The sequence below is a fragment of the Bidens hawaiensis genome, unplaced genomic scaffold (assembly GCF_021521415.1).
Source record: "Bidens hawaiensis isolate Kalapana, Puna unplaced genomic scaffold, B.hawaiensis_p1.1 tig00000702_1, whole genome shotgun sequence".
Lineage (NCBI taxonomy): Eukaryota > Viridiplantae > Streptophyta > Magnoliopsida > Asterales > Asteraceae > Bidens > Bidens hawaiensis.
Genome location: NW_027491042.1, coordinates 5701049 through 5717260, shown reverse-complemented (window position 1 = coordinate 5717260; position 16212 = coordinate 5701049). Strand labels below are relative to the sequence as shown.

At 32.0% G+C, this 16212-nt stretch overlaps 1 pseudogene; it reads left to right on the top strand.

Annotated features, from left to right (window-relative positions):
• The first annotated feature begins 4188 nt into the window (after positions 1 to 4188).
• On the top strand, positions 4189 to 9772 carry LOC143532379 (uroporphyrinogen decarboxylase pseudogene; annotated as a pseudogene).
• Positions 9773 to 16212: the final 6440 nt, after the last annotated feature.

Below are 16212 nucleotides of genomic sequence, written 5' to 3'. Positions count from 1 at the left end.
ATACTCATATTTGATGATTTTCGTGTGGAACTAACGTGTAAAAGTAGTCGATTACGCGAAAAGCAACCTTAAATCCAAAAAATACTAAGATCAAAACCCGAAAAGTATGATCCGAAAACGATAAAAAGTTGAGACGAAAGCTCCGATGCCACTTGTAGATCCTCTAGATGAAACTCACAACTTTACTCGGATCAATCAGTGTTTTTAGTTAACGGAACTCACTAACAACACTCGGATCTTAGTCTTTAAACACAAAAGAAAGAAAGAGGGGTTTTGTGAAGTAGGTTGTTTTATTTCCGAGAGTGTTTTTATGAAGAAATGGGTAAAATGACCCTTTTATAGGGTCCCCATTTCTCCAACTTTTACATTTCGTCAGTACAAAATAAATGTACTGAGTATGTAATAAACTGATTATAAGCAGATAGACATACAATTAGCCCTACAAGCAAATAAAAAACATACACAATCTTAATAATAATATAGAATATTAGCCCAACAGGTTCGAGTTAATCGGGTGAACCATGTTATTTTATAATTTTAAGAGCGCGTTCGTTTCACGAAATTTTTTTGAAGATATTGGAATTTGAATTGAATTGGAATGGAATGTTTGAAAATCTTCATCATGCGTTTTGTTGGTTAATATGTTATTGTAATTGGAATCTTCTCGATTCTATTCATCTTCTTCAATCTACTAACATATAATAATAAAATAACATAAAATAATAATAATTCTAAAAACTATCAAAAAATAAATATCAAAAAATTAATTAAAAAATCAAATATTTATTTAAAAATCAAATAAATAAATAAATAAATAAACATAAAAAATATAATATATATATATATATAATAACTATATATATAATATAAAAAAATTTAAAAAATAAAACTAATATAAAAATATAGAAATACAAAAAAAATTTAACAAAATAATAAAACACACACACACACACACACATATATATCTTTTTATGTTTTTCGCATTTTAACACGTCATAACAACACCATAAAGGGCAATCATTTAAATGATATCTTTGACCTTTAGAAAGGGCAAGGAACATTCTCCATTTGTGTATCTCGCATCTACCAAATAATAACCTAAAAATACATTATAGTTAATAAACACCAAAACTACCTCAATTTACTATATTTATTCTACGCGCTTGAATGATATATGTGTATGTATATTTGTGGGTGTGGGTGTGTGTATTGTTACACACCCGGCCTTCAAACTTTCAATCCATGTGGCCTATCAAGAGCATCTCGAAGGACTCTACCATCAGCCATTGACCCTTCCCAACCGGGTAACACAAATATAAATTGCATATCTTGTGAACACACACCTAGCACATTCGTAGCAATCTCCCTTTTTCTTGTTTTATATTTAGGCTTTTCTTCACTAGACGCTAAGCATTTTATGTATGTTCCATCCAAAGCCCCTAAACAATTCTAAAATCAAAAAGTACAAAAAAATTGTTACTATACATATCTAATCCTTAATGCAAGTTACCTAAAAAGGTATAATGATTGCATAATACCTTGAACCATTTCCACATGTGATCAGTGGAATTCTCGGGAATAGGTTCGAGCTTCTTAAGAAAACGTGAATGCAATCTAATCACTGGATTACAAACTAGAGAAACACATCTACTAATTGTGTCTCATGAACGATGAAAACGACATATCATGACCCGATTCTTAACATTATGAGCTATTATGTGAAGAACGATGGCTACTTGTTCATCAATGTCCATATTCCTATTTGATTTTAATCCTCTAAATGTTTTAAGCATGTCATGTAATTTTATAAAATATGCTCAATTCATCCTAATTTGAGGTATACACACGTTGTCGATCTAGTTTTGCTGAGGAGTGTCGAATACATGGTTTATCTATTTTGTATTTGACTACCAACATGGAAAGTTAAAGCATAAGCAAAGAAACCGTTGTAATAAGTTGGTTCCACCATGCCAAAAGCAAGGATGTGTTCCTTTGATTACGTTTGCGAGTTTGTAAACTAAGTAGAGCCATTTCCTATTAACATGTTACCATCACACAATGAGTTAAAACTTGTTGAAACAACTATATTATGATAATTTATATCTAACAAATTATATCAAAGTATTTCATCAAACACAAATATGGTTGAAGAATTTCATCAAACAGTTGGTGTGCTATGGACATTTGTTAAAACTAGTTCAAAATTTCAAAAACTTTTGATAACCCTTTGAAAAGTATCCAAGATTAGCCTACACCCATGTTCAAAAATGGGAATAATAAGAAGGATAACCCTTTCAAAAGATGGATTTTGAAATCAACTTTGATAGAAAATAATAACACTCAACAATGGTAGACCAATCTTAATAGCCAAAATTAGCTACAAAATCATACATGAGATACAATAAATCAAATAAGAAGCATAAATCAGACAAGTATTAAACAAGAATATAAACACAAATTAGAAATTAAAGTATAAAAACCAAGAAAACCTAACCTATGGTGGAGGAGAAAGACGATGGAGAAGAATGATGGTGGAGGTAGACTAGGAAGTTGTGGTTCACGGTGGTGGAGAACGGCGGTGGAGCATGGTGGTGGAGAGAGGCGGTGGAGCACAGTGGATAGTGGTGAAGAATGATAATGTGAAAGAACTGTTGTGGTTTGGGGTTTAATAATACAGTGGTGAAAAATTCCTTTCAAAACTGGTGGGGTTTTAAAATCTTATGAAAGTGGAATTTAACGAGATTCTCTTTCCATTCCAATAACAGTCAATAGGGAAACGAACATAGGAATCCATGTGATTTAAAATCCCATTCTGTCCAATTCCATTGAACTTTGCAAAACTAACACGACCTAAGTTGATTTTTGTGTTTGTAATCTGTGGGCTGCAGTATTTCTTGTTCCACACAATTTTCAATTTCTTTCACAAGTAATTATCTTATAGTATGAGAAGCCTTGATTTGATCGATTACTAGCTTATTACTTTACGGATCTAGTTTATTGATATAAATACATTTAGGTTTAGGATTGATTATGTTAACTATGTGTTAGTGTGTGAATTGAAAGGATATTTGGGCATAGTAACGAGAGAGAATGGGAAATGAGACCTGTTAGAGAATTGAAAGGTATCTTTGTGTTTCATGTGTGTAGGTAACTCCCGATGACGAAGAGATGGGTTTATAAACCATATGAGGTATATGAGGTCATGGAAGATGTTGACCCATACATTTTATCACCATATCATGAACCATTTTCACCAAATCCTCAAAGCTACTACGAGTCAGATAATTATAACCCAAGGCATTTTAACCAACGGGGTTGCATTAGGTAGTACGAGAATTATTCACCACCTCCACCTGATGGTTATTATAAGTCAACTGATGAGTATGATAGTGATGAGCCCGAGACACCAACTTTTCTAAATTATCAAGAGGATAAGGACTACTATTCTGATGTATACCTTTAACTGACACACGAAAAAGTCCACCACTATTATAATCAAGTTAGGTACAATCAGGGTAATTCATAGGGTTTCAACAAAAGGTATAAAAATAACAACCAACAAAGTCAGGGTGACTCTAAATATCTGAGGTGTTGATACTGCTGAAGGAACTCAGTCAGAGGATGGAAGTTCACGAAAAGGCTAATGTTGCTCAAGAAAGAATGATGAGCCAACTAATTGATGATTTAGCCCAAAATAAGTGATACCTGGAAGAGGAGGATCTTAATCAATCAAGGAATGAAGTTGAGGATATGGTTGTGGAGACTAATTCCACACTAATTCCTCCTGTAACTAAAGAGTCGACGAATGCACTGGTTATAGTTGTTGATGATGAAGTTGAAGAAGATGATCCAGACTTGTTGGAGCATAGAATTGAATGCCTAGACCCGGATGAAGATATATTAGTAGAAGAAGCAGAGACTAAGATAGTTTTAGATCATCCCGATAATCCTCCATTACACATTATTCATATTGATAAAGTCGGGGATGATGATTTGAACTAGAATAAAAAGAAGGTGAAGGTGAAGAATAGTGGGAAAATGGTAAGAAGTGGGGTTCTACATACATGTCAACCATGAGTAAGAAATTCTGGACACGGCAAGTTAAATACCGCGCTTACACGGGAAACCCGGTGGGAAAATGCTCGGTTCGCCCGCGATCAACATTTGATGCTTCGAAAATAAGGAATAATGTGCGGGCTAGACGTGTTAACTAGAAGGTATATGTTGGAAATTCTGAAGGTACATGTGCATTAACACCGGCCCATTTTTCTTTATCAAACATGCCGAACATGAAGGAGGAAGTAGATCTGAGGCGTATTAACTACCCAGCTTTTATAGGAAACTCAGTAGGTAAATGTCCAATGAGACCACCTTAACCATTGAATCAGGTAAAGGTCTGGCTAAAGACCTTAACAAAAACTTAGCGCTAACCTGGAGACAACTAGGATTTTATTTTTTGTTGGTGTTTTATTTTATTTTTGTAATTATTTAACCGTTTTATTTCAAGCGTACCACTGTAGCAAAAGAAAAGTGTGGGGATGCCACACGAGAAAGGTCGGATTTTTATAGCATTTCGGTGAAAGACTCGTAATATAATGAGGTTCATGTCAATCCAACCAAAGTGCTTCCATGTTCCTTTTTCTATGGTTAATTTAGGTATGTGTACAATTTTTTTGTAATTGAACTTTGTGGGTGTAGTTAACTATAAACCCTCACGAGACCTTAATCGTCCACCCGGGCTACAGGGGATTTAAATGGCTTGTTTCATACGCTAAATGCAATCGCGATTCCTACGAAAGTGAGTTAGGTTTTTTTACATATTTTCTCGTTTAACAAATTTAATTACGAAATTTATTTAACTCGGCTTGGTAATTAAAATCAACAGTTTTGCAAACAGTTTAAAAGACATATTCTAATATTGTGAGAAGCATGCTTCTACATGTGTGAGAGTTTGCAGATATTGTTGAGTGAGTCGAAGAGACAGGTTCGTCTAGGCCAGTACAAGTGCACACGAGTTACCTATATCAGGTGATTCGTTTTCATAATTCTCTTTAGGCCCAGTTTTAAAATTTATAATGAGTCAATTTTAACCCCGTCCTCAGTACTGTTCTTTTAAAAGTTATATTTTTAAACATTGAAGACAATGTTCACCTCAAGTGTGGGGATGGGGGAAAATTGAAATTTTTTTGCCTTAGAGTACTTTGATTGTGTGCAAAAGCTGAATTGTAAATTGTTAATTGTTGTTATTAATGTCAAGTAGAGGTATTTGGTCATGGTCAGTTTTTAAGATTCTCGAAATTCTTCTTGCCAAAATTTTTTTAAATGGAAATTAAAATGGACCGTTTAGATGGGGATAACGAGTCATGGGAACGCGTACAATGTTTCATATTGGCAGCCAATTTCCTTCTGTGTGTGTGAGAGATTTGCTTTATATATAATACATATATAATATATAGATATATACACATGTCATATGAGTGTTATAAAGAGTGTAATTAGTATGTTCACAATATCTAGAACTTGTTTGTAATATGCATGTCGAGATCTTAATACCGCCACTTGTATGGAGAAATAGGACTGTAGAAACCCACATATATTGACCTTTGCATAAATAATACTCCACACCCTATATTATCTCCTAGGAGCCAAGTTTATTTTTTTCCCTTTCATTTGGTTAACCCTACATTACAAGCAGCGTTAACCTTGGCCTTTTATTTAAACTATGTGGTTGAAAACCCGATATGTTAAGAGTTGTATATAAGTTGTTTGTTGAGCATAGTACATAATTTGCGTATGTCTCGAGTCAGTTATTTGTACATATCATGTACTTTTACACTTTGATTTATCATGACGAGTACATTGCCAGCTTCTTACCCAATCGCATCAATAAGTTATCATCGTTAGTTATCTCTAAATCGTAGTTAACGCATAGTTATTGTGACTTGTGAGTTTTGACAACCTTGACATCCCGGGTCATTTAAACAATAATAATACTCTTTAATAAAATAAAATATTGGTGATGATATGTCAAGCCCATATTCTTTCTTAACATTTTTTTCCCTCCAAATATTTTACCTCTTCTCTCATTCATTCTAGGTAAGTAAACCCACTGATCAAATAAAATTATACTACCAAAATACAAAAATTGTTGGTTTTGAAATTAATAACTAATGGTCAATATTTCTTTGTTAAGGATATTAAATATAATTCCCTGATTTTCAATCTTCGATCCTTAATATTATGGATATCAAATTAATGTTTGTTTGAACCAAAACTAAAAAAAAAGTTACAAATAAGTTTGAATTATTTTTAAAATATATGTGTGAACTAAAATACTTTTTCCTAAATATAATCCCATGAGTTTTCTAAATTTATATTTTAATTATCTTTCTTTAATTTGTTGTTCAATATAAAAAAAAATTACGGTGAAATTTAAAAAAAATACAAATTAAAAGCTTTAATTTAATGTTATCAAATTTGTATTCTTATTTGTAACAAATGTTCATGTTATTTTAAATAATTATTGTTTTAAAAAATTATATGAAACTAGCTTTTATCCCTCTTATTACGGGGTTGTTTTATATATTTCGTTACTAATATTTATATATTTTTTTGAATTTTAATTTTGTTTATTTTAAGGAAGTTAATACTATACTTAGGGTTTGATGATGAAAGAGTTTCACAAACATGTGAGATGTTATTACCCGTTTAAAAACTATCTAGGTGTGGTGAGACCCATGACCCGCTTATTAAAGATGTTTCTTAATTATACATAATATATTTTTCTTAAAATTTGGATATTAACTCTTAGTATATAACTGTTTTATAGGATTTTCATATCAAATATTTGATGAGATTAATTTTTATTTAATGAGATGTTAGAACTCGTTTAAAGGCTACTTAGGTTTGGTGAGACTCATACCCGTGAATTCGGGTAAAATGCATCAGAAACCTTTATTTACAAATAAAGCAATCTGGTATGTTAAGAAGAGGTGGGAAGCAACCAGAAAGCTTTTAAGGGCTTGTTTGGTTGGAGGATTTCAAGGGAATTGGAATTAGAATTCCATTGCTTAACCTGTTTGGTTGGGTATGAGAAGGAATTGGAATTGGATTTAATTTCCAATCAAATTCATCATTTAATGGAATTTAGATTTCTCTCATATATCAAAGGATTTCAAGGGATTTCCAAGGAATGTTCACAATTTACTCAAATAACCCTAGCAAGTAGCAACCAAAGTCACCAGCAAATTCATCAACCAGCCACCACCATTTTTTCCGGCCACCACCATTTTTTCCGGCCACCACTAAAGCAATTCCGGCGAGATCTAAATCATGTTTTTCCGACCTGGAACAACGGTTAATCAGCGCGTTTTTTGGCCATATCTAAATGTGCGCTTCCGTCCAATTCTAAAGGCGCGCTTTCCGGTCATGTTTAAATCAACGAAGCCCTTTTTTCAACAGTTTTGATTGCTAGTGGTGATCGGAGATGATATTTGACGGTGTCGACCGATGGTGGTGAGTAACAGAGGAGCAGTGGTGGTGGTGGTTGAAGATTGTGACTGGGGGTGGTGGTCTGCAGCTTCAAAGAAAAAGTAAGCCTGGTCATTTTCAAATGGGTTGGGTTGGTTATATTTGATTATTTGAAAGGGCAATTTTGTCATTTTAGGTGTCTTTGCATTCCAATTCTTTTAACAAATGTATAACCAAACAAGATATGGATTTTCAATGGAATTCATCAAATTCCAATTCAAATTCCAGTTTCCATACAAATTTCAATTCCAATTCCATTAAAATCCATGAATCAAACGCACCCTAAAGGTTTCGTTTATATACATATTTAGGATTAATAATTTGTTATATTTTTATTCATTTTCAGGATAATGTCTTCATCAAACATAACAATGTTTAATGACTAGAATACCAAGAAGAGTAATACATAGGATGATCTAAATAATAATAATAATAATAAGATTGGCTTATTAAATCAAAGATGACATTTTCGGATAAAATTGGTATGATACATGCAATATGGATACAAATATCAAAATATATATGTAAAATAGGTCTTACACAATATAAAATAAGGACATTATACATACATGCATGATATAAACATCAAGGTCACAATCAAAATCTGACCAAAATAACCCGAATCTAATAGTCATGCAATTAGGACTTAAAAGGTAGTGTAATTTTTTAAAAAAAAACAACAACAACAAATGTCCTATATAAGATATTTTCTCAAATATGTAAATTTTATATTCTAAACTTTAATTGATTGTATTATAGGTTTCATTATCTTTTACCTTAAATTTTCAAATAATTGATCATATCTATATTATATATAAAGGAAGAGTGATGGGTATCCATGGTAATTTCACAATTAGAGTTCAAGGACAAAAATGTCATTTCATAATAGGGCAAGAAAAGTAATTTGTCAATGTATCCATCAACTCTTAAGCTCTTAGTACAACATCATGAAGCTTCAATTTTTGAGACATTACTCTTCAATCCTTTAGAAAACAAAAAGTTATGGTTTACATGTGTTATTATTATAGATTATTATTATCATTATTATGGTGACAATCCACATATTATCATTATTATTGTGACTATTCACATTCTTAACTCCCATATGTCATTATGTTTCTATTAACTTTGTTAGCCTATATATAGTTCATTCTTGTGCTTCTATTACATAAACATATATACATACCAATGAATAACAACCTCATACCATCTATACACTATTTCTCAAGGTTAGAAGGATGTAATAAGGAAAAGTTGAGGCGATTTGGGATAAGGAAAAAGATGATAGTGTAAAGTTCGGACTAAACTAAGCACACTTTTGGTAGTGTTGGAAATTTGTAAAAAGACTTTTGGTAGTGTTGGAAATTTGTAGATTTCGTTGGTGATCCTTTTACTCTAGCATCATATTGCGTCGAAGGCGGATCATCAAGCATTTTTCCAAAATTAAGAGGCTTGCTTTCTCATAGCCTAAGGTGATTAATTTATTACATTATATTATTATAATTCAAAATTTCATATTTCATAAGTTAAATGTTAGTGACTCAGTCGGTTCACTATTGCAGGTCCTACACGCACTGCTTGAAAAATTCACAACCTCAATGGCTACATACATTCAATACCAAGCCGATAATGGTGCACAAGCAGTTCAAATCTTTAACTCATGGGCCACCGAGCTGAGCCCGACTGACTTTGAAGAATTCAGTTTGCCTTACTTGAAACGAATCGTGGACACGGTTAAACAAACTCATCCGGATCTTCCTTTAATTCTTTATGCAAGTGGGTCAGGTGGGTTGTTGGAATGGCTACCTTTGACCAGGGTGGATGTGGTTAGTTTGGACTGGACCATGGATATGGCTGAAGGCAGGAAACGGTTAGGTTCTGATATAGCGGTTCAAGGGAACATAGACCCGGGTGTGTTGTTCGGGTCAAAAGATTTCATCGCCAATAGGATACATGATACTGTGAAGAAAGCAGGGAAAGGTAAACATATATTGAATCTTGGTCATGGGATTGTTGTAGGCACACCAGAAGAAAATGTTGCTCATTTTTTTAGGTTACTAAAAGTCTTAGGTACTAAAAAAAGTGCTTTTTGTAGAGACTTTAAATTATTTGTTACATGTTAGTATTGTTGCATTGCACTTTAGTTTAATATGTCACATGTTGTTCATTCTTTCCATCTTACATTAACTATTTATGACTTGGGCCAATATATTTAAGTAACTTTGGGAATTGGCTTAATAGTTTTTCATTATAAATTTGAAAATAAAAGCTAACCGTATCCATAACTCAATAATGAAACAACTTTCACCTTGCTCTACAAGTAACTCAACAACCAAAGAAGAGTTGCCTATAATGGTGTTTCTGATGAAACGAGCTATGGTAGGGCTGGGTCGTACACAAGTTGAAAATCTATATCTGTATTCTATATTATATATAAAGGAAGAGTGATGGACAATTGAGTAATTTCATAATTACATGACAAGGACAAAAATGGCAATTCAGGTAGGAAAAGTAATTTGACAATCACTCGATTCGTATTCAAAGCGTTTGGTACAAGTTGATTAAGCTTCACATTTTGTAAAATTACTCTTGCATCCTTAGAAGATACAAAAGGTTTATGGTCTTTTAACTAACTACATTAAGTGCATATAATAATTATTAATTACATTATCACATTAAGTTCATATAAGATAAAAATACTCAAAAATATCTATATAATCTATATTATCTATATCTATAGTTACTATATCTATACTATATTATAAAACATATAGCATGGGCATGTTAAGAATTTTTTTAAGAGCTTTTACATGTCTTCATTCCTATAGTACAACAAATACACGGGGCGTGAATCAAATAGATGTATATTATATAATTGTCTTGTGAGTTAAATTAACAACTTTAAAAAGGTGGTATTAGCTAGAATAGAAGTTAGGGTTTAGGGTATGATTAGAAAATATAATTTGATAGGTTTATGTGATAATTACACAAATACACAGCGTATGTTGTAATAGATTGAATGGACAATTATATTCATAATCTAGAATATACCATGTGCATTGAATTCGATGCATTCCTTGTGAACCATATAATAATAATAATAATAATAATAATAATAAATGGAAGTCGATTTTTTGGTGCGACTGTCGGGGAATTGAGACAGATTCATTAGCTCCTTAGGTATTATAAGATGAGACCATGAATCGAACCAGATCGAAACATTCAGATGTCGACGGACATACTTTGCAGGAACGTCGACTGCAAACGAAGGATAGCCTACACAAAACAATTAGTATCCCTGCCACGTAACACGACCAGTTTAAGAAAGTCATTTTAAAAGTGTGTTAATTCGAATACCATAAAACGGGTCATTTTATAAGGGTGTCAATTTAAATTTCGTTTGAAAGGTGTCATTTTAAAAACATGTCGATTTGGTTGGCTCAAAACAAATCAATATAAAAACGTATCGATTTGGTTCGGGTCATTACGGGTCTTTTTGAAATCTTAATGATTTGGTTTGGCTCAAAATTGGTTATTTTAAAAAGGTATCGATTTGGTTCAAGTCAAAGCGGGCCATTTTAAAAAGTTGTCAACCTGCTTCGGGTCAAAACGAGTTATTTTATAAGTGTGTTAATTTGTTTCTTTGATTTGAATTTTCCTTAAGTTTGCACACATTAATCTTTTAATCCATGAGCAACTGCTGAGATAATAGTAAAATAACATATAAAAATGAATACAAGTCGATAAATAGATTGGCTATTTTAAAAATGTATCGATTTGGTTCAAGTCAAAGCGGGCCATTTTAAAAAGTTGTCAACCTGGTTCGGGTCAAAGTGAGTTATTTTATAAGTGTGTTAATTTGTTTAGTTGATTTGAATTTTCCTTAATTTTGCACACATTAATCTTTTAATAGATAATAGTAAAATAACATATAAAAATGAATACAAGTCAACAAATAGATTGAAGTTTAGGGTGTTGATATTTGAAACATAATTGGCGGACCCAATGTGACTTGTATTAGCATAAACCCATCAGGTGTACGACGCCTTTCACACGCCGGTTGAAAATAATCTCTACAATAATATGTCACATAAGGCAGGTTGGATTACGTAAAGAATTGTTTTTGAGTTTGATACAATTGTCGCTTTGTTGCTCAATTATTTTTAAGGTTTTGTTAAATTTTATATTAATATGAGTTGAGATAATAAAATAGGTAATATTAGACAACAATGAAAATAGTATAGGGTCTTTCGTTGTTGCATTTAACTCCTTAAATAGCTTCTCAAACTCTAAGGGCGCGTCCATTTCACGGAATGGAATGGAATGAAATTGGAATTTGCATAGGATTTTGAATTTAAAGGAATTGGATTTGGAATATGAACATTCCAATAGGAATTGGAATTGGGGGGAATTGAAATCCAAATACATTATAGTGTGTTCGTTTGACAAATGAATAGAAATCAAGAAGGTTTTTTTTAACAATGATAACAACGAAAATATTTTAGTTTTTTTAGATTTTTTGTTTTTTATTTATATTTTGCGTTATGATTTTTTTAATTTTATTTGAATTTTTTATGGGTTTTATATTAAGATCAAAAACCCCTTAAAAATATTCAAAAATAATAATAAAAAATTCATAACTCAAAATATAAATTAAAAACAAAAAAAGTAAAAAGGCTAAAATGTTTTATTCGTTGTCCTCGTTAAAAAAAACTCGAGATAAGATTCCAATGAATTTCCTTGAATTCCTCCACATATTGGAAGGATTTGAAATCCATGTATTTAAAGGAATTTGAAGGAATTAAATTCCAATTACAATTCTTTAAACCGAACACACCAAAATGAAATTAAGATTCCAATTCCAATGAAAGAAACACGCCATGTCATAGGATTTTAATTCCAATTTCTTTGAATTTCCACGAATTCTATGAAACGAACACACTCTAAGTGGCATTTTAAACTAAAATGTGTAATATTAATATACATTTTAATCGTGCAAAGTAATTAATATAATTTGACTATACGTTAGACTTAATATATAATTTACGGGTATGGATAGGAAAATAGTTGTTATCAAACCAAGTAACATTGAAATTCATAATGGAAATAAACCGTTTTATGTCACGCTTGCTCAAAATAAAGAAGAGAGAATGACAAAGGTCTAGGTATATGTTGGTTTTTAAGTGTATGAAAACCATTTTCTTGGGTTTATCATTTGGTTGAAAATATTGAACCAAAATATTAAATGTAGCTCAATCATTCTGTTAAGGTATATTTAATTGATTATTGATTCATGTAACTAAAAATATTTGGGTATGACGTTCATGCGTCCAACAATGGTAGATAATGTTATCAAGTTAGTTCATGATCAAGGAAGTCAAGGATAATACTTTAGTTAGTTTTACTCTAAACAAAGTTTATGGTATTATTCAATTTAACGGTTCATCAATATTAATTTATATACTAAATTATATAAAAAATATATATACTAATCTGGTTCTTGACTCTGGTTCGACTGATCCAACTGGTCCTACGGATATATCAACAAACACGTCATCGACAACACCTTAATATGATCCCGCCGCAACGCACGGGCACTTATGCTAGTTTATTTTTAACATTTGACAAGTCTCGTGTATTACGAATTCTAAAGCTAGTTTAATAATAAATATTAAGATTGAATTAAAGTTACGAGTTACAGGTGATGTGTCAGTTACGTTGGATCAAAAGTATATTAGGAGGGGTTCGGCGGGCTTTATTGAATTTCAAAAGTTTTACGTGAACTATGAAAAAAAAAAGTAAAATGGTAACAAAATTTAGATATGATGAGCCTAACGGCCACACCTATAAACGGCCAAAACCCCAACACATCAGTCCAACTAAATAAGTAAATAGGCCAAAAGTCCAATTCAGGGTTGGCACACTAAAGGCGTAAAGCATACACATCACATTCATCAATTTTACCTATAATTTAACTAAAAATTTTATTTTCAAAATTAATCTTTTATTTAAAAAAAACGTTTCACATCTCATCCACCGTTTTTATCTTTATCTTACGCACAAACAACTATTTTTTTCGTTTTTATGCATTCACAATAAATTGATGGAAGATGAATAGTAGTTTTTGTATATAAAAAAGTTAGTGTAGAAACTTTTTTATAATTTATGGTTCGGGTAAAGAAATGACGGATGAGATTGAGTGAATCTTTGATAGAGTTTTTTTTTTTTAATTTAAAGATAAGGGAGTGGTGTATAGGATGGGAATACTCTTGGGTTTTAAACCCAAATATTTCCTAATAAATAGGAAGTCTTTATTCGAGGACGTTGTTTTCTATTCTCGTCTCGCTCTCTTTTCTCTATACTAATATAAATACACATACAATACAATAGACAATATGATTTAATGGTGTGTACCAAAGTGACTTAAGTGTGGAAAGAAGCATATGCCAATATCAAACATGAGGACTTATCTAAAGCGGGTGCTTGCTCCCCTTTCGTTGTTACTCGAATCCATAAACTTTACGGTGTGGAAATGAGTTTCAATAGAAGAAATATATTTCAATAGGTAACCAGTTTGACCAATCATGGACATAAAAGTCTGACTCAAATAAGTTGATTTTAATCAAGCCATGGAGTGAATGAACCGCTAAGGTACTCTCCATACCCGCGTGTGGAGTAGGGTTGTTCACGAGCCGAGCCGAGCCGAACCGAGCAAAGGCTTGCTCGTTGCTTGGCTCGTTTACAACCGAACCGAACCAAACGACTGAAATTTGAACCGAGCGAAAACCAAAACGAGTCAAAATCGAATCGAGCATTTTTCGATCGAACATCGAGCGATTACAAGCATTATTTATTTCTTTTTCACTTTAAAATTTTCACTAAGTAACAAATTTGAAGGTTGTAAATTAATGATATATTTTATAAATAAATTAGTAGTTTTTAGAGAAACGTGTAATATTGTAAAATTTTATTAAAAATAAGTTTGAAGTGAGATATAATGATCATGTAAACAAACTTCTAGTATTCTAAAAACTTGAATCTAACAAATAAACTATAAAATTAACGGAATAAGAAAGATTTAAAAGGGTAAGAATGATTGTAAGCTTATATTTATGTGTTTTGTCTATATATTTATATATATGTTCATATATAGTTATAAATAAAATAAATTAAAAACATTCGAGCCGAACAGAACCGAGCAGGCCTTTGCCCGTTGCTTGGCTCGTTTACAAACCGAACCGAGCAGAGCGGCTCGTTTTCAATCGAGCGAAAAAATGAGCGAGCGTTTTTCAAGCAATTTCCGAGCGAGCGGCGAGCGAGTTCGAGCGACGAGCGGTTTGGACAGCCCTAGTGTAGAGCCAATGATGCAATACACTGATTTAATTCCCGTGTAAAGTTGGGCTTAACACAGATGGACTTCTAGGCCCAATGCAGATTATCATCAGGCCCAAGACCGAGCCTTTCTCCCACTATGTGGGACGGTGGATATCTTTCTTTTAAGATGTCGATACTCGATATCACACCAAGTCACCGACTATCAAATCAAAATTTAGTATCAAAACCATTGCCAATCTTGCTTACCAATACAAACATTTATATATATAGAACGAGGTTTATAATTTCATTTCAAATGTATCAAATCCAACTTTCCTTAAGGAAAAAAAATAATAAAAAGAAAGAAAGAAATGGTGTACAACATTAGCTGTGAGGCCCTCTTAGGTTTACTTGACAAATTATGTGCATCAAAAGTTATTTATTTTGTTAATGTTTCACCAAGTATTTTATCAAATACATAGTTACTTAAACAATGTGTGTTTACTGCACAATATCGAAACACAAGTATTTTCATTCAATTACATATATATTAAAGATTTTTCACCCGTTTACATGATGCCATGTAAATTGTAAATCAGTAAAACACAATTTGGCTACACTAATAGATAAAAGTGAGGAAGAACCAAATTATAAGGATGATTCTAACATGGCTACGTGAATGCGATGTTATATAAACATTCACCCATGAATTGATAAAACGTCAAAAGGCTAATTCTAATTACATCGACTTATATAGCATCGTATTCACGGGCTAACAGCCCATATCATTAATTCTTCTGAGTTGAAACGTGTTAACATGTGTTAACTCGTCTTCACCAAAACTCCTATTTTAGATCGACTCCTAAATTAACCTTCCAATTGGTGATTTGTAGGAGTAGGCTAGTTTGTCGTTCAAAAAAACCATACACGGTATGCTTTTTACACTAATTAGAACTATAATTAGTCAAATTGACCGTTCGTTTGATTATGAAGTCTATAATCATACTTAGATCAACAATGGTCAAATTTAACTATATTAGGATTTTTTTTTCTTAATCAACCAACTTTAACTACATGCTTTTAATATATTGTTAGATTCTGAAATCAAAAACTTGTAAAAAGTTCAAATAATCATAGAGCCATTTCTAAGCGATCCATAACATAAAGTTTGAGTCTACTATTATTTTCATCATGCTAGGGTTCAAAAACCCCTGACCAAATTTTTAAAGATGAATTTGATGCTTTCACAAACTTTAGATATATGAATATATAATGCTTTAACTTAACTCCTTAATGCAATTCTTCTAGAAATTCAAATCACTCTTCGGTGAAATTGTATTCATCGACTACTTGTATGGAAGTAAATTT